This window comes from Chlorocebus sabaeus, chromosome 18 (genome assembly GCF_047675955.1).
Source record: "Chlorocebus sabaeus isolate Y175 chromosome 18, mChlSab1.0.hap1, whole genome shotgun sequence".
NCBI lineage: Eukaryota > Metazoa > Chordata > Mammalia > Primates > Cercopithecidae > Chlorocebus > Chlorocebus sabaeus.
The window spans coordinates 60999482-61019827 of record NC_132921.1 but is presented as its reverse complement, the minus strand read 5'-3'; the positions used below and the strand labels follow the sequence as shown (position 1 = coordinate 61019827).

Here is a 20346-nt window from a genome sequence, read left to right as displayed (position 1 = left end):
TAGTCTTTTAGCATAATATTTCCCAAATGTATTGACAATGAAAACATTCAGGCCAGATGCGGTGGCTCATGCCTGTAATCCCAGCACTTTGGGAAGCTGAGGTGGGCATATTGCCTGAGCTCAGGAGTTCCAAGACCAGCCTGGGCAACATGGCAAAACCCTGTCTCTACAAAAAATACAAAAGTTAGCCAGGCATGGTGGCGCACACGTATAGTCCCAGCTACTTGAGGGGCTGAAGTGGGAGGATTGCTTGAGCCCAGGAAGTCAAGGCTGCAGTAAGCTGAGATTACACCACTGCACTTCAGCCTGAGTGACAGAGTGGGACCCTGTCTCTTAAAAACAACAACAAAAAACCCAAAACCTTTAATGGGTGCATAGGCGTTTATAAGATATAATGAGTATACAGATTAAAGTAGAACACCAAGAATGATTTCTCAGATAAATTATTTGTTGAAGAATAATCATTTGGCAAATAGTTTTTCCCTTATAATAAAACTAGTTGATAAATTCATTTTTATCTTATTAAGGACAAGAAAATGATAGACCTTATTTGAAAATGGAAGACCAGACCTGTAACAGATCATCGGTGAGGGGATGACATGTGAAGGAGGCCATCAGGCAGTGCTGCCTTTGCCCGTAACTCATCAGATGTGATGCATTCAGGCTGCAGGTAACACTTCATGCTGGGGCTCTGCATTTACAGTTAGAGCAGCTTTCTGAAAGGCAGATTTCCAAGATAATATATTCATTGTTTTTCATATATTTGAAAGTATTCTTTCCCTTCTGTGTTCTTTCTTTGACACAAAACATTAATATTAAGAGTGTGACACTGACAGGCAGTTAGGGAAATACTTTTGTAGGTGAGGTTACCCTAATTTAATAGGGAAACCAGAACCAGCAAGCATGCCAGAGATTCTGGAATTATCAAAGTAGGAATTTAAAACAGCAACAATTAATAGGCTGTGAGCTCTGATGAAAAAAAGTGGACAATTCAGGTAATTTCAGCACTTTGGGAGGCCCAAGTAGGGAGTTGCTTGAAGCCAGGATTTCAAGACCAGCTTGAACAACACAGCAAGACCCTGTCTCTACAAAAAAAAAAAAAAAAACATTAGCCAGGGATTGTGGCAGGTGCCTCTAGTCCAAACTACTCAGGAGGCTGAGGCAGGAGGATCGCTTGAACCCAGGAGTTCGAGGCTGCAGTGAGCTTTGATTGTGCGGCTGCATTCCAGCCTGAGCAACAGAGCAAGATAATGTCTCAAAAACAAACAAAAAAAAACAAACAAAAAAACCATGGGTAATATAAGCAGAGAGATGGAAGCTCTAAGAATCAGAAGATTCTTGAAATAATGTTACAAATGGGAATACCAGAAGATTTTAAAAATATTTTATTTATTTATTTTTGGAGATGGAGTTTCACTCTTGTCACTCAGGCTGGAGTGTAACAGTGCACTCTCCACTCACTGCAACCTCCACCTCCCAGGTTAAGCGATTCTCCTGCCTCGGTCTCCCGAGTAGCTGAGATTACAGGCGCCCACCACCATGCTCAGCTAATTTTTGTATTTTTAGTAGAGACAAAGTTTTCAGCATGTTGGCCAGGCTGGTCTCAAATTCCTGACCTCAGGTGATCTGCCTGCCTAGGCCTCCCAAAGTGCTGTGATTACAGACGTGAGCCACCACGCTCAGCCAGAAAATTAAAAAAAAATTTTTTTTTAAAGGAATAGAAGAAACATTTGAATCTATAGTGACTGAATATCCCAAAGATAATGATAGACACCAAACCACAGATCCAGGAAGCTTAGAGAATATCAGCCAGGATAAATATTAAAAATCAAAACATTACCATCTCATATTCAAAGTACAGAAAATCAGAGACAAAAAAATCATGAAAGAACTCCAGGTGGGGTTGGGGTGTTGGGGAGGGGCCTTGTTGATAGAGGAGCAAGGATAAGTACTATATTGAACTTCTCCAGAAACTATGCAAACAAGAAGAGTAAAAGGAAATAATTAAAAGGTTGAAAGAAAAAAAGTACTCAATAAGAATTCTGTATATAGTGAAATTATCCTTCAAAAGTAAAGGAAAAGTAAAGGCTTTCTAAGAGAAACAAATATTGAAGGGATTTGGTGCTAGTAGACTGGTCTTATCAGAAGTGTTAATACTTCTATTTAATTTTTAATTTTTGTTTATTCATTTTTATTTTGATTTAGCAATAAATTAAAACATATGGCCAGGTGCAGTGGCTCATGCCTATAATCCCAGCACTTTGGGAGGCAAAGGTGGGCAGATCATGAGGTCAGGAGTTTGAGATCAGCCTGGCCAACATGGTGAAACCCCGTCTCTACTAAAAATACAAAAATTAGCTGTGTGTGTTGGCGGGCACCTGTAGTCCCAGCTACTTGGGAGACTGAGGAGAATCGCTTGGAACCGGAGGCAGAGGTTGCAATGAGCCGAGATTACACCACTGCACTCTAGCCTGGACAACAAGAGCGAAATTCCATCTCAAAACAAACAACAAACAAATAAATAAACATTTTATTGGAGATAAAATTAACCACAAAGAAAGGAAGAAAGGAAGAGAGGAGTTATTTAAAAAAAAAAAAAAAAAAACCCGAAAACAACAAAATGGCAGTAGTAAGTTCTTATCAATAATAGCATGGAATGTTAATGGACTAAATTTCCCGAAGAAAAGACAAACCAAACTCAAAATTTGTAGAAGGAAAGAAATAATAAAGATCAGCACAGAAATAAATGAAATTGGGACTAGGAAAAAAACAAAATGAAAAGTTGTTTTTTTGAAAAGATAAAATTGACAGCCTTTTAACTAGACTAAAAAAAAAGAAGACCCAAATAAAATCAGAAATGAGAAAGGTAACATAATATCTGATACCACATAAATACAAAGAATCATTGGAGAATATTATGAATAACGATATGCCAACAAATTGGAAAACCTAGAAGAAATGGATAAATTCCTGGGCATATACACCCTGCCAAGATTGAGCCATGAAGAAGTAGAAAACCTGAACAGACCAATAACAAGTAATGAGATTGAAACCCCAATAAGGTTTCCCATCAAAGAAAAGCCCAAGGACCTGATTGCTTCACAGGTGGATTCTACCAAATATTCAAAAGAAGAATTAATACCAATTAAACTCTTCCAAAATATTGAAAAGGAGGGAATACTTCCAAACAAATTCTATCAGGCTAGCATTAGCTTGTGTATTAGTTCATTCTCACACTGCTATGAAGAAATACCCAAGTACTGCGTAATTTATAAAGAAAAGAGGTTTAATTGACTCTCAGTTCCATATGGCTGGGGAGGCCTTGGGAAACTTATAATCATGGCGGAAGGCACCTCTTCACAGGATGGCAGGAGAGAGAATGAATGCCGAGCAAAGGGGGAAGCCCCTTATAAAACCATCAGATCTCATGAGAACTCACTTACTATCATGAGAACAGCATGGCAGAAACTGCCGCCATGACTCAATTATCTCCACCTGGTTCTGCCCTTGACACATGGGGATTATTACAAGTCAGGGTGAGATTTGGTTGGGGTCACAGAGCCAAACAATATCACCCTGATACCCAAACCAGATAAGGACACAATAAAAAAAGAAAACTGTAGGCCATTATCCCTGATGACTATAGAGGCAAAAATCCTCACCAAAATATTACAAAATACAACAACACATGAAAAAGATCATTCACCATGATCAAGTGGGATTCATCCCAGGGATGCAAAGATGGTTCAACATATGTGTCATGCCAGACCCCTAGTGACTCCAAAAGAGATGGCATTGTGTCTGAGAGGCCCAGAAGAGACCTAGAGCCAGTAATTTACTACCAGACATGGTTTATAGAGGACGTACATACAAGGCGGTCCAGAGGTGACAGGGTAGACAGGAGCACTGCTACTGTTTGTAAAAAACATGCAGTTTATAATATGGCATTTTCATGTAGCAACACCAACCTAGCAAACTTCATTTAACCCAGAAAAGGGGCCTCATTTCCTTGCACATCCTATGTTCCAAGGAACGGGCAGAGGGGTTCCATGTCCTTCATAAGAAGTGAATCTCTGGGTTAGCCACTGCTGGATTCCTTAGCTTGGAACTCTGAGCACACATTCTTCTTAGACCATAGGGTCATTCTCAGGGTATATGCTTAAGTTACTGCTGTCAGGTGCATCTGCCATACAATACACAAGTCAGTAAACATGATACATCACATTAACAGAATCAAAGATAAAAACCATGTGATTATTTTAATAGATGCTGAAAAAGCATTTGATAAAATTTAACATCCCTTTATGATGGGTGTTGAAGGAACATACCTCAAAATAATAAAGGCCATCTATGACAAACCCATGGCTAAACATTGTACTGAATGGAGAAAAATTGAAGGCTAAGCAATTAGGCAAGAGAAATAAATAAAGGGCATCCAAATTGGAAAGGAAGACATCAAATTAGCCTTGTTCACAGAGGACATGATCTTATACCTAGAAAAACCTAATATCTTCACCAAAGTATGTTAGAACTGATACATGAATTCAGTAAAGTTGCAGAATACAAAATCTACATACAAAAATCAGTAGCATTTCTATATGCCAAAAGCAAACAACCTGGAAAATCAAAAAAGTAATCCTATGTACAACAGCTACAAAAAATATAAAATACCTAAGAAGCAATATAACAAAAGTAGTGAAAGATCTATAAAAGGAAAACTATAAAACTGATGACAGAAATAGAAGAGGACACACGTACACACACAAATGGGAAAACATTCCGTGCTCATGGGTTGGAAGAATTAATATTTTTAAAGTGACAATAGTACCCAAAGCAATTTACAGATCCAATGCCATTTCTATCGAAACATAAATAACATTCTTCACAGAAATAGAAAAACAATTCTAAAATATATATGGAACTATGAAAGACCAAATAGCCAAAGCAATCCTGAACAGAAAGAGCAAAGCTGGAGACATCACACAACCTGGCTTCAAAATTTATTACAAAGCTATACTAACCTAAATAGCATGATACTGGCATAAAAACAGACACATAGACCAATGGAACAGAAATAGGGAACCCAGATATGAATCCATGCATTTACAGCCAACTCGTATTCAATCAAGGTGCCAAGAAATTACAATGTAGAAAGGAGAGTCTTTTCAGTGAATGGTGCAGGGAAAACTGGATAACTATATGCAGAAGAATGAGAATAGACCCCTACCCCTTCATACACAAAAATCAAACAAAAATGAATTAAACACTTGAATCCCAGACCTGAAACTATGAAACTACTAGAAGAAAGCATTGGGGAAATACTCCAGGACATTGGCCTGAGCAAAGATTTCTTGTGTAACACCTCAAAAGCACAGGCAACCAAAGCAAAGATAGACTATTAGGATTACTTCAAGCTAAAAAGCTTCTGCAGAGCAAAGGAAAGAGTCCACAAAGTGAATAGACAATAAACAAAATAAAACATTTACAAACTATCCATCTGAAAAGGGATTAATGACTAGAATATACAAAGAGCTCAAACAACTCAATAGCAAAAAACCAAAAACAATTTCATTTAAAAATGGGCAAAAGATCTAAACAGACATTTCTCAAAATAAGACATACAAATGGCCAACAGGTATATGAAAAAATGCTCAATATCACTAATTATCAAAGAAATGCAAATCAAAACCACAATGAGATATCATCTCACCCCAGTTAAAATGGCTTGTATAAAAAATATAGGCAATAAAAGATGCTGGTGGCTGGGTGTGGTGGCAGGGTGTAGTGGCTGAGGGCTGTAATCCCAGCATTTTGGGAGGCCGAGGTGGGCAGATCACTTGAGGCCAGGAGTTTGAGAACAGTCTGAGCAATATGGTAAAACCCCATCTCTACTAAAAATACAAAAATTAGCCAGACTTTGTGGCATGCACCTGTGTCCCAGCTACTCAGGCAGCTGAGGTGGGAGGATTGCTTGAGCTTAGAGGAGGTTGTAGGGAGCTGAGATCATGCTACTGCACTCCAGCCTGGGTGACAGAGGGAGACTGTCTCAAAAAAAAAAAAAAAAATGGAGGGGGCACCCAATATGGCCAAATAGGAACAGCTCCAGCCTCCAACTCCCAGCATGAGTGACACAGAAGACAGGTGATTTCTGCATTTTCAACTGAGGTACCAGGTTCATCTCACGGGTGTGTCGGACAGTCAGTGCTGGTCAGTGGATGCAGCCCAACCAGCGAGGGCTGAAGCAGGGCGAGGCATCGCCTCACCTGGGAAGTGCAAGGGGGAAGGGAATTCCTTTTCCTAGCCAAGGAAGACTGAGACACACACACCTGGAAGATCGGGTGACTCCCACCCTAATTTTGTGCTTTGCCAAGGGTCTTGGCAAGTGGCACACCAGGAGATTGTATCCCACGCCTGGCTCGGAGGGTCCCACGCCCACGGAGCCTCCCTCATTGCTAGCATAGCAGTCTGAGATCTAACTGCAAGGCGGCAGCGAGGCTGGGGGAGGTGCGCCCGCCATTACTGAGGCTTAAGTAGGTAAACAAAGCCACTGGGAAGCTCGAACTGGGTGCAGCCCACCACAGCTCAAGGAGGCCTGCCTGCCTCTGTAGACTCCACCTCTGGGGACAGGGCATAGCTAAACAAAAAGCAGCAGAAACCTCTGCAGATGTAAATGTCCCCGTCTAACAGCTTTGAAGAGAGCAGTGGTTCTCCCAGCAAGGAGGTGGAGATCTGAGAACAGACACACTGCCTGCTCAAGTGAATCCCTGACCCTGAGTAGCCTAACTGGGAGACATCCCCCATTAGGTGCAGACTGACACCTCACACCTCGCATGGCTGGGTACACCTCTGAGACGAAGCTTCCAGAGCAAGAATTAGACAACAACACTTGCTGTTCAGCAATATTCTATCTTCTGCAGCCTCCGCTGCTGATACCCAGGCAAACAGGGTCTGGAGTGGACCTCAAGCAAACTCCAACAGACCTGCAGCTGAGGGTCCTGACTGTTACAAGGAAAACTAACAAACAGAAAGGACACCCACACCAAAACCCCATCAGTATGTCACCATCATCAAAGACCAAAGGCAGATAAAACCACAAAGATGGGGAAAAAGCAGTGCAGAAAAGCTGGAAATTCAAAAAATCAGAGCACATCTCCCCCTCCAAAGGAATGCAGCTCATCGCCAGAACGGAACAAAGCTGGACAGAGAATGACTTTGACGAGTTGAGAGAAAAAGCCTTCAGTAGATCAAACTTCTCAGAGCTAAAGGAGGAACTACATACCCAGTGCAAAGAAACTAAAACCTTGAAAAAAGAATGGAAGAATGGATAACTAGAATAACCAATGCAGAGAAGTTCATAAATGAACTGACACAGATGAAAACCATGACACAAGAACTATGTGACAAATGCACAAGCTTCAGTAACCAACTCAATCAACTGGAAGAAAGAGTATCACTGATTGAAAATCAAATCAATGAAATGAAGCGACAAGAGAAGTTTAGAGAAAAAAGGGTAAAAAGAAATGAACAAAGCCTCCAAGAAATATGGGATTAAGTGAAAAGACTAAATCTACGTCTGATTGGTGTGCCTGAAAGTGACGGGGAGAATGGAACCAAGTTGGAAAACACTGGGCAGAATATTATCCAGGAGAACTTCCCCAACCTAGCAAGGCAGGCCAACCCTCAAATTCAGGAAATACAGAGAACGCCACAAAGATACTCCTCAAGAAGAGCAACTCCAAGACACATAATTGTCAGATTCACCAAAGTTGAAATGAAGGAAAAAATGTTAAGGGCAGCTAGAGAGAAAGTTCAGGTTACCCACAAAGGGAAGCCCATCAGACTAACAGCAGATTTCTCAGCAGAAACTCTACAAGCCAGAAGAGAGTGGGGGCCAATATTCAACATTCTTAAAGAAAAGAATTTTCAACCTAGAATTTCATTTCCAGCCAAACTAAGTTTCATAAGTGAAGGAGAAATAAAATCCTTTACAGACAAGCAAATGCTTAGAGACTTCATCACCACCAGGCCTGCCCTACAAGACATCCTGAAGGAAGCACTAGGCCTGCCCTACAAGAGATCCTGAAGGAGTGCAGTGGCATGATCTTGGCTCACTGCAACCTGTGCCTCTTGGGTGCAATTCTCCTGTCTCGGCCTCCCGAGTAGCTGGGACTACAGGCGCACACCACCACACCTGGCTAATTTTTGCATTTTTAGTAGAGATGGGGTTTTGCCATATTGGTCAGGCTGGACTTGAACTCCTGACTTCAGGTGATCTACCTGCTTAGGCCTCCCAAAGTGCTGGGATTACAGGCGTGAGCCACCATGCCCGGACTTGTTGTTTTTCTTTTTAACTTCATTTCTATGAACTCTACAGAGAAGTATAGTCAACAGGTCTTTAATAAGGAGCAAAGACAATTAAATGGAGAAAGGATAGTCTTTTCAAGAACAGTGCTGGAACAACTGGACATCCATTTGCAAAAAAAATTAAAAAAAATTTTAAAAAATTTAGACACAGGCCTTACACCATTCACAAAAATTAACTCAAAATGGGTCATAGACCTAATTGTAAAATGCCAAGATACAAATCTTCTAGAAGATAACACAGGAAAAAATCTAAGTAACTTTGGGTTTGGTTATGATTTTTCAGATACAACACCAAAAGCATCATCTATGAAAGAAAAGCCTGATAAGTTGTACTTCATCAAAATTTAAAAGTTCTGCTCTGTGAGAGGCATTGTTAAGACCATGAAAAGAGTCTGGGCACAGTGGCTCATGCCAGTCCTAGCACTCTGAGAGGCTGAGGATCACTTGAGACCAAGAGTTTAAGACCAGCCTGGGCCACAGAGCAAGGCCCAGTCTTTTTTTTTTTTTTTTTTTTTTTTTAAAAAAAAGGTTAAAAAGAAAAAAGGAAATAAAAATAGCCACAGATTGGAAGAAAATATTAGCAAAATTCACTTAATAAAGACTTTTTTCCAAAATTACAAAGAAGTCTTACATCTGAATAATAACAAAACGAAAAACCCAATTTAAAAAATAGGCAGCCAGGCGCAGTGGCTCACACCTTTAATCCCAGCACTTTGGGAGGCTCAGACAAGTGGATCACTTGAGGTCAGGAGTTCGAGACCAGCCTGGCCAACATGGTGAAACCCCATCTCTACTAAAAATACAAAATTTAGCTGTGTGCAGTGGCGGGCACCTGTAATCCCAGCTACTCAGGAGGCTGAGGCAGAAGTATCGCTTGAGCCCGGGAGGTGGAGGTTGCAGTGAGCTGAGATCACACCACTGCACTCCAGCCTGGGTGACAGAGCGAGACTCTGTTTCAAAAAAAAAAAAAAAAAAAAAGGCAAAAAGGTTTGAATAGACAACGTCCCTAATGAAGATATAGACGTATGTGTATCTATATATATATGACAAAGAAGCATATGAAAAGATGCTCAGAACCAATGTCATTATGGAATTGCAATTTAAAACCATGAGATAGTACCACCAACCTATTAGAATGGCTCTAAAATCCATAAAATGAACAACACCAAATGCTGGCAAGAAAGTGGAGCAACAGAAACTCTTATTCATTGCTGGTGGGAGTGCAGAATGGTACAGCCCCTGTGGAAGACAATTTGGCAGTTTCTTATAAAACTAATCACAATATTACCATACAATCTAGCAATCATATTCCTGGATGTTTACCCAAATAAGTTGAAAAACTTACATCCACACAAAAACCTGCACATGAATGTTTGTAGCCCCCAAAACTCAAAGCATAATTGCCAAAAACTAGAAGCAACCATGACGTTCTTCAATAGGTGAATGGTTAAAGAAGCTGTAGGTGCTTGCTTCGGCAGCACATATACTAAAATTGGAATGATACAGAGATTAGCATGGCCCCTGTGCAAAGGCCCCTGCGCTACATTAAAATAAAATGAGTAAACAAAAATGAAAAAAATTTTTTTTCTATAAATATCTTCTATTAACACTTCTGGTAAGGCCAGTCTACTACTCATGCCTGTAATCCCAGCACTTTGGGAGACCAACGCAGGTGGGTAACCTGAGGTCAGGAGTTCGAGACCAGCCTGGCCAACATGGTGAAACCCCATCTCTACTAAAGGAACAAAATTAGTCAGGCATGGTGGTGTGCATCTGTAATCCCGGTTACTCAGGAGGCTGAGGCAGGAGAATCGCTTGAACCCGGGAGGCAGAGGTTGCAGTGAGCCGAGATCGCGCCCCTGCACTCCAGCCTGGGTGACAAGAGTGAAACTCTGCCTCCAAAAAATAATAATAATAATAATAATAAGACCAGGTATTCAACAGACCAGTAGGGTGGCTATACTGATAGTAGGGTTAATTGGCTGTATATTTCAAAATAACTACAAGAAAGCTGGTCGCGGTGGGTCATGCCTATAATCCCAGCACTTTGGGAGGCCAAGGCAGGCAGATCACCTGAAGGCAAGAGTTCCAGATCAGCCTGGCAAACATGGCGAAATCCCATCTCTACTAAAAGTAAAAAAAATTTGCCAGGCGTGGTGGTGGGCACCTGTGGTCCCAGCTACTTGGGAGGCTGAGGCAGGAGAATCACTTGAATCCAGGAGGTGGAGATTGTAGTGAGCCAAGACTGTACCACTGCATTCCAGCCTGGGCAACAGAGCAAGATTCCATCTTAAAAAAAGAAAACAGGCCGGGCGCGGTGGCTCAAGCCTGTAATCCCAGCACTTTGGGAGGCCGAGACGGGCGGATCACGAGGTCAGGAGATCGAGACCATCCTGGCTAACCCGGTGAAACCCCGTCTCTACTAAAAATACAAAAAAAAACTAGCCGGGCGAGGTGGCGGGCGCCTGTAGTCCCAGCTACTCGGGAGGCTGAGGCAGGAGAATGGCGTAAACCCGGGAGGCGGAGCTTGCAGTGAGCTGAGATCCGGCCACTGCAGTCCAGCCCGGGCGACAGAGCAAGACTCCATCTCAAAAAAAAAAAAAAAAAAAAAAAAAAAAAAGAAAACAATAACAACAGCAACAACAAAATAGCTAGAAGAGAATAACTCAAACATTCCTAGCATAAAGAAAAGATAAATATTTAAGGTGTTGAATATTCCTATGTACTTATACAAATGTATCCTGTTAGCATATACACCCTGAAAATACATATATCTAATATGTATAAATATTTAAAAATAAATGTCAAATTGAAAAAAGAGTTATCAGGCCATAAAAAGATATGGAATGGCCGGGTGTGGTGACTCAGGCCTGTAATCCCAGCACTTTGGGAGGCTGAGGCAGGTGGGTCACGAGGGCAGGAGATCAAGACCAGCCTGGCCAACATGGTGAAACCCAATCTCTACTAAAAATACAAAAATTAGCCGGGTATGGGGCGCATGCTTGTAATCTCAGCTACTCGGGAAGCTGAGGCAGGAGAACAGCTTGAACCTGGGACGCAGATGTTACAGTGAGCCGAGATCGTACCACTGTACTGCAGCCTGGTGACAGAGCGAGACTGAAAAAAAAAAAAAAAAAAAAAGACAGGAAAGATCGTTAAATACATATCCTTAAGTGAAGGGCACTAGGCTAACAGGCTGCATATGGTTCCGATTCCGATGATATGACATACGGGAAGAGGTAAAAGTATGGAGGCAGTAAAGAGACCAGTGATTGCCAGAAGTTCAGGTAGAAGTAGCAAGGGATGAAGAGGCTGAGCACAGAGAAATCTTAGGGCAGTGGAACAATTCCGTATGATACTGTAATGGTATCATACATATCATACATGACATTATGCATTTGTTAAAACCCATAGAACTGTACAACATAAAGAGTGAAGCCTAATGTAAACTATGAATGTTGTTTAATAATGTGTTCATATGGGTTCATCCATTGTAACAAATGTACCACACCCATGCAAGATGTTAATAATTTTAAAAACTCTACGTGGGGAAGTGGATAAACGGGAACTCTTGGTACTATCTGCTCAATATTTTGGTAAACCTAAAGCTGTTCTAAAAAAAAACAAAGCCAAGCATAGTTTGAACCATGTTTGGCTTTTTGTATAATATACCATACAGAGCAAGCATTTTTTTCTGTTCTTTGGCAAATTGTCATACTCCTTTCTAAGTCTGATCAGCTTCCAACATGTCATCTTTGTGCTTTCAATGTCATAACATATCTCCCAGAGTCCCTTTAATGTGAATTTTTTTGCCTTCATTGCTTTCTTCAGGTCACTTTCGTCCTTTTTGTCACACTACTTTCCTCATTTATGTTGGTCAGGCCACCTTCACTGGCTGTCTATAGTTTCTCTTATGGTGGCATTGTCAGTGTTCCCATGGTCATGCATGTGGGGGAGAAGGTAAATAGGAACTCCATGCTCACGTATGTCTTCTATAACCCCATTTCTATTCTATTTGATTTTCATTTCCAGCATTATCACTTTTCATTGCTTTAGCGAACTTTCATCTTCGAGGCTAAATTACCCGTTTCAATTATTCATTTTTGTAAAGCGTCACTTGGGTTTACCACTGCGAGACGAGGAGGCAACACAACAACATTCTTTGCTGTCTGCAGGTGAACTGAGTAACAGATCTGCTTTGACCAGTCACTAGTAGCCTTGGAAAGAAGTATGTGGATTGTCAATAATCATAATATGCCTGTTATTTATGTACTGATTTGTAGACTGGAGAGATAGCTGCAAAGTTTGTACTTCATGCAATCACTTACAGTTAATATGCCATGGTAACAGAAATCTAAGCCGTGATGTTGTGATACTGGTGTATTTAACTAAACTGTGCTAACTGAAATGTGTACCTAGAGTAATTGTGCAAAGCACAAACTGTAGTTCTTTTATAAAATCCAGTCTACAAATTAGTCTTTTAGTTGGAACACCTAATCCATTTATATTTAATATAATTGTAGTTATAGTTGGAGTTATATCTATAATCTTACTGTTTTCTATTTAGTTCTTCTGTATATTTCTTTTTCTTCTTTTGAGCTAATTTAATATTTTAAGTTCCATTTCCCCCTTTGATTAACTTGTTATGAGTTATTTTATAGTTATATTTTTAATGGTTACCCTACATATTATATGTATTTTTGAACTTTTAAAGTGTAATATGAATTATTACTTCACTTTTCTAAAATAGCTATAAACTTAGAAATGTAAAATTTCAGTTTACCCTCCTCTAACTTTTTACGTTGTTATTGTTACACATTTTAGTTGTACATATAATTTAAATACCATATGATATTACCTTCATTGTTTTGTTCAGTTAATACTTATTTATATTTAATCACATATTTGCCTTTCTGGTGTTTGTCATGATTTTTGCATTTTCATGTTTCCATCTGAGATCATTTTCCTTCTGGGAAGGAGAAGGGATTACAATTTTATTTTAAATGCAAAAGAAAACTGCTGGAAGCTTTTAAGCAAGGGACTGACATAATCTAATATTTTAAAAGATCATGTTGGGTCCAGTGGTGACGGCTCATGACTGTACTCCCAGGACTTTGAGAAGCTGAGGCAGATGTATTGCTTGAGGCCAGGAGTTCAAGACAAACCTGGGAAACATGGCAAGTCCTTGCTGCTACAAAAAAATTTAAAAACATTATCTGGGCATGGTGGCATATGCCTGCGGTTCTAGCTACTTGGGAGGCTGAGGCAGGAGGATACATTGAACTCAGGAGTTGGAGGATGCAGTGAGCAATAATTGCATCACAGTGAGCCCTCGTCTCTTAAAAAAAACAAAAACAAAAACAAAAAAACTAAACTAAAAAGAAATCATGTTGGTCTGTTGAGAATGAATTGTACTTGAGAAAAATGAAAACTGGAAGATCAAATAGAAGACTATTGTATCAATCCAAGTAAGAAATTACAGTAGCTTTGCCAGGCGCAGTGGCTCATGCCTGTAATCCCAGCACTTCGGGAAGCCGAGGTGGGTGGATCATTTGAGATCAGGAGTTTGAGACCAGCCTGGCCAACATGGTGAAACCTTGTCTCTACTAAAAATACAAAAATTAGCTGGGCATGGTGGTGGGCGCCTATAATTCCAGCTAGTTGGGAGGCTGAAGCAGAAGAATTGCTTGAACCCTGGAGGCAGAGGTTGCAGTGAGCTGAGATCGTGCCATTGCACTCCAGCCTGGGTGACAAGAGCAAGACTGCATCTCAGAAGAAATAAATTACAGCAGCTTGGATGATGGTGGTAGCAGTGGAGTTGGAAAGAAGTAAATGCATTCAGGATATGTTTTGTATAATAAGTGGAGCAGATATGACTTGTCATTGAATTAGATGTAGAGGGTATAAGGAGGAATCAACAATGACTAGAGTAACTGGGTAAACAATGGTGTCGCTTAACCAAAATGGTTAGTGGTGGGAGAGGAATATGTTTGGAGAGTGACTGAAAAAAGATTAAGAGGAAAAAATAATGAATTATATTTTGGCTACATTTGGTTTGAGATTCTTCTTAATATGCAAATGATCTAAGTAGAAGTTGTATTTAAGATCCTGATGTCAAGGGAGATGTCTGGATTGGAAAAATGTATTTAGAAGTCACTATGGTATAAACAGGAGTAGTCCAAGTTTTGAGGAATCTGAAACATACAATTTTGAGAGCCATCTTTAGAAAATGTAAATGATGAATAAAATGTAATATAAAAATGAATATCTAAAAGAGAAGAGTAAACACAAAATAATTACAGAAGCCTTAGAGATTCAGGTTCTTTCTTCTGAAATCTCTTTAGGCAATTGGCCAGAAATGCTTTCTAATTGCTACTTGGCTACCCATCCCTCACTAGTACATTCTGCCAGCACCTCTAACTATTCACAGAAGCCTATGCAAGCTTAATATTCATTAACATCATGGTAATTTTGTAAATCTTCCTCTGAATACAAATATTTTGGGAAAGAGTTTGGCATTATATGTTAAAGTTGAAGATATGAATACCCTGAAATCCAGAAATTTCATTCTTAGATAAGTATCTAACAGAAATGTGTATACAAGTGTAGCAGGATGCATGTACAATAATGTTAGAGCAGTGTTGTTACACCCAAAAGTTTTCAACAACTCAAATGTCCCTCAGCAATTAAATGCCATTAAACGATGGTAAACTCATGCAAGGGAATACTATGCAGCAATTTAAATGAATGAATTACAGCAAAATGTCCTAGAAGAAGAAAAAAGAAAAAAGAAAAACATTTTGAAGAAATAATGCCCCATACTTCCTAAAATTAATTAAAAAATTAATCTACGCATGCAATAAACTCGATGAAATTCAAGTAGAATAAACCCAAGTAGGATAAATTCATTCAAGCAGTAGAGATGCACAATTAGGCACATCATAAACTGTCGAAAGCTAAAGAAAGAGAATCTTGAAACCTGGAACACAGAAGCTACTCATCGTCTGCAAGGGAGTCTTCCTAAGATTAACAGCTAATTTTTCATCAGAAACCATGGAGTAAGGCAGTACGATGACATAGTCAAAGTACTGAAAGAAAAAAACCTGCCAGCCAAGAATTCTATATATGGCAAAACTATCCTTTAAAAATTAACAATTGAATGAAAACAGATCTCCATTGTATGGATATACTACATTTTGTTTATCAATTCATTAGTCAGTCGAAATTGGATTGTTGTTTCCACTTTTTGGCTATTATGATTAATACTGCTAGCATGTTAGCTATATTTGTGAAAAAGTTTTTGTGTCAATATATGTTTCTCTGGAAAACACTGTTTCTCTATACCATCACAGGCAACAACTCTGACACCAGATGTGCAGGTTTTCTCACAACAACCAATTCTCTGACATTGAATGGATGTCCTACAATTCAATTCAATCCTGGCATCATCTTCCTAGAGTTAGTGTCAGATTTTATTGAGGTGGGCTGATCATGAGGTCAGGAGTTTGAGACCAGCCTGGCCAACATGGTGAAATCCCGTCTCTATTAAAAATACAAAAATTAGTAGGGCATGGTGGCAGGCGCCTGTAATCCCAGCTCGTTGGGAGGCTGAGGCAGGAGGATTGCTTGAACCCAGAAGACGGAAGTTGCAGTGAGCCGAGATCACGCCACTGTACTCCGGTCTGGGCGACAGAGAGAGACTCCGACTCAAAAAAAAAAAAAAGAGCTACATGCCACAAGACTTCCTCCACTTCAGATGCTAACTATATCTTGGCTTCCCATATTGCTGACCAATGGGCTATAATTGGCCGTTCCAAATCTTCTCCTTGGGTTTAATATTTTGTTAGAATGGCTTACAGAACTCAGGGAAACACTTTACTTACATTTTACTGGTTTATTATAAAGGATATAGAGAAATAGCCGGATGAAGAGGTACAGAAGGCAAGGCCAGGAAGGGTCCTGAGTGCAGTTTCTGTCCATGTGGAATAGAGGTGTGCCAGCCTCCCAGCACCTAGATGCATCCTTCAACCTGGAAGCTTGTTGAATCTCTTAGTTCAAGAGTTTTTATAGAGCTTAAACTCCAGCCCTGCCGCACTTCTCAAAGGTTAGTGATTAGGGCTGAAAGGTCCAACCCTCCAATCACTTGATCTTCCTGATGACAAGCCCCATCCTGAGGCTATCTAGGGGCCCACCATAAACCACCTCAGTAACATAAATTCAGGTACAATCAAAAAGGTCTCATTATGAAAAACAAAAAGCAGTCTGATCACATAGGAAATTTCAAGGGTTTTAGGAGCTCTGTGCCAGGAATGGGGAATAAAGACCAAGTATATTTCTAATTATGCTACAGTTTCCAATTATCTTAGTCTATAACTAGAAGTGGAATTGTTGGGTCATATTTACAATTTGTTTAACCTTTTGAGAAATTGCCAGACACAAAAGGCCACATATTGTATGATTTCATTTATATAAAACTGTGAGGCCAGGCACAGTGGCTCACAGCTGTAATCCCAGCACTTGGGAGGCCAAGGGTGAGGTCGGGATTTTGAGACTGGCCTGGCCAACACGGTAAAACCCCGTCTCCACTAAAAATACAAAAATTAGCCCGGCGTGGTGGCACACGCCTGTAATTGCAGCTACTTGGGAGGCTGAGGCACAAGAATCGCTTGAACCTGGGAGGTGGAGGTTGCAGTGAGCTGAGATTGCACCACTGCACTCCAGCCTGGGCAAAACAGCGAGACTGTCTCAAAAAAAAATAATTCCAGAATAGACACACCTATTCCATATGGACAGAAAATAGGTTTTAGTAATTGCCAGTGGCTTGGGGGAGAGGTTAACAGGAGTGACTGCTGGTGGGTACAGGGTTGCTTTTTGAAGTGAGGAAAATGTTCTGGAATTAAATAGTGACAATGACTGGACAACTCTGTGAGTTTATCAAACCCCACTGAACTGCACATTTTGGAGTGGTGAATTTTATAATATGTGAATGGTATTTCAACTTAAAAAAAGAAAAAGAATATTGATGACCTTCACAAGTATCGTGCTGAGTTTGTCCCTGTCAAGGCTCCTATCTAGAAAATTGAAAGTATGGTTTGGGGGCTCCAAGTCCCATCTTCACCTGATGCACTTGTTAACCAGGATTTATTTAGTTCCTCTCTTCTCAGCATCAGAAACAGGGTCTGTGTCTGGTCATGGTCTGTCTCCTTCAAAGCCTTCACAGCGGACACAGAGCTTTGCTTCTGCGTGGTATATTCCCTCCTTACTCTTGCTAAAGGAAGGCAGTGACTGGTTATTTCTTATGTATTTATTTATTTTTTTGAGACAGGGTTTCCCTCTGTCACCCAGGTTGGAGTGCAGTGGCTGCAGTGCTGGCCACTGCAACCTCCGCCTCCCAGGTTCAAATGATTCTCCTGCCTCAGCCTCCTGAGTAGCTGGGATTACAAGCGTGCACTACCACGCCTGGCTAATTTTTGTATTTTTGCTAGAGACCATGTTTCACCATGTTGGCCAGGCTAGTCTTGAACTCCTGACCTCAAGTGATCCACCCACCTCAGCCTCCAAAAATGCTGGGATTACACCATGCCCAGCCATTTCTTATTTTATTGATTAATGAGTTGGTCCTTAGCATCTTCCAAAGATGACCAATATGTTTTTTAAAAATAACAGTACAAATCCAAGGATTTAAACATGTTTTAGATGCTTTAATGTATTTCAGTTCTTGTCTTCACTGATGCTCACATTGCCCATCTTTGGCTAGCGGACACTTATTCAGTGGTCCTATTGACACAAATCTGTTCTTCTTCGATGGCTTTCTTGTTTTTGAAATGCCTGACCTGAAATAAAACATTGCTCCAAGAAGTCCTGATTTTTGTTTAAGGAAATGACATTTAGAGACCACAATGTGGGTGTCAGGGGTGTCAGTGCTACTGGGCTGGTCGTTATTTCTTAGACTTTTTCTTTTCAGTGGAAAGAGCTAAGAATGTTTTCTGTTTGTTTGATTTTTTTTAAAAAAGAGACAGTCTTACGCTGTTGCCCAAGCTGGAGTGCAGTGATGCAACCATAGCTGACTGTAGACTTGAACTGCTTGGCTCATGGGATCCTTCTGCCTTAGCCTTCTAAGTGGCTAGGACTACAGGTGAGTGCCACCACGCCTGATTAATTTTTTATTTTTTGTAGAGTCGGGATCTTGCTATGTTGCCAAGGCTGGTCTCAAACTCCTGTCCTCAAACAATGCTCCTTCTTTGGCCTCCCAAAATACTGGGATTATTGGTATAAACCCCAAACTCAGCTGGTTAAGAACGTTTTCAAGAAAAAAATATGTGAGTTCAAACTGAACTTTGCAATTCAAATTCAGGACTGCTTACAACCTTACTGATTTTTTTTTTTTTTTTTTTTTTTTTTTTTGAGACGGAGTTTTGCTCTTGTTGCCCAGGCTGGAGTGCAGTGGTGCTATCTCGGCTCACTGCAACCTCTGCCTCCCAGGTTCAAGCGATTCTCCTGCTGCAGCTTGGATTACAGGTGCCAGCCACCACTGAGTAGCTTGGATTACAGGTGCCAGCCACCACTCCTGGCTAATTTTTTGTATTTTTAGTAGAGACAGGGTTTCACCATGTTGGCCAGGCTGGTCTCGAATTCCTGACCTCAGGTGATCCACCTGTCTTGGCCTCCCAAAGTGCTGGGATTACAGGTGTGAGCCACTGCACCCAGCAACCTTACTGATCTTATACCTACATTTCCTTTTTTAAACATGTTTTTAAAAATTATTTGATTTATTGTACAATAACAATATTAGTGTTATCAACAATATGATTTCTGAAAAGTTGAAATTTTTTGTTTGGCTCTGTCATTAGGGTGTATCTAGAGACAGATCATGAAATTATTGTGTTTTACAGTCCCTTGGTATATAGTATTTATGTAGTTATGCTATCAACTGGGTGCAGAAGTTTAATTTTACTTTTGGATATTAAGAATTGTTTTATTAATTGATTTATTAATTTTAAATTATGAAAAATATGTACACTGTTCCAAAGTCAGTTCTCCAAAACAGTATATTCAAAGAAGTCTATCTTCTTATTTTTTTTTAGATGATGATAATGATTATTACCCAGACTGCTCATCTGCAAGGAAGAAATCTCTCTTCTATCCCTGTTCCTTCCACTCGGCTCCTCATTCTCGTATAAACAACAATATAGTTTATTAATTTTTTTAGTAGAGACAGTGTTTAATGTATTTTTAGTAGAAAAATACATTGTTTTTATTTTAATATTATGAAATACACACATGTATATACTGGTTTCTCCTTTTTTTTTTTTTTTTTTTTTTTTAAGATGGAGTCTCGCTCTGTCGCCCAGGCTCGAGTGCCATCCCGGCTCACTGCAAGCTCCGCCTCCCGGGTTCACGCCATTCTCCTGCCTCAGCCTCCTGTGTAGCTGGGACAACAGGCGCCTGCCACCACGCACAGCTAATTTTTCGTATTTTTACTAGAGATGGGGTTTCACTGTGTCAGTCAGGATGGTCTCGATCTCCTGACCTCGTGATCCCCCTGCCTCGGCCTCCCAAAGTGCTGTAATTACAGGCGTGAGCCACTGCACTCCTTTCTTGTTAAAAACATAAATATAGCATACATGATGACCTCATCTAACTTTTCACATTTTAATAACAATGACTTTTTTTTTGAGACAGGGTCTCACTCCGATGCCCAGGTTTTGCTCCGTTGCATTCTCTGGAGTGCAGTGGCGGGATCTCAGCTCACAGCAGCCTCAACCTCCCTGGCTCAAGAAATCCTCCTACCTCAGCCTCCCAAGTAGCTGGGACCACAGGCATGTGCCACCAAGCCCAGCTAATTTTTGTACACATACATACATACATACATATATATTATATATAAAAAATAATATATAATATATGATATATAATAAAATATATGTAATATATAATTATATATATATTATATATATTTGGTAGAAATGGGGTTTCACCATG

The 20346-nt window shown here is 40.2% G+C and overlaps 1 long non-coding RNA gene and 1 pseudogene across 1 annotated transcript; both read left to right on the top strand.

Moving 5' to 3' along the window:
* Positions 1–10: 10 nt before the first annotated feature.
* Positions 11–19576, top strand: LOC119618513 (uncharacterized). Its single transcript, XR_005234825.2, has 4 exons — positions 11–670; positions 12476–12592; positions 18378–18499; positions 19449–19576. It is a non-coding gene; the product is annotated as an uncharacterized lncRNA (long non-coding RNA).
* On the top strand, positions 9827–9948 carry LOC119618652 (U6 spliceosomal RNA; annotated as a pseudogene).
* Positions 19577–20346: the final 770 nt, after the last annotated feature.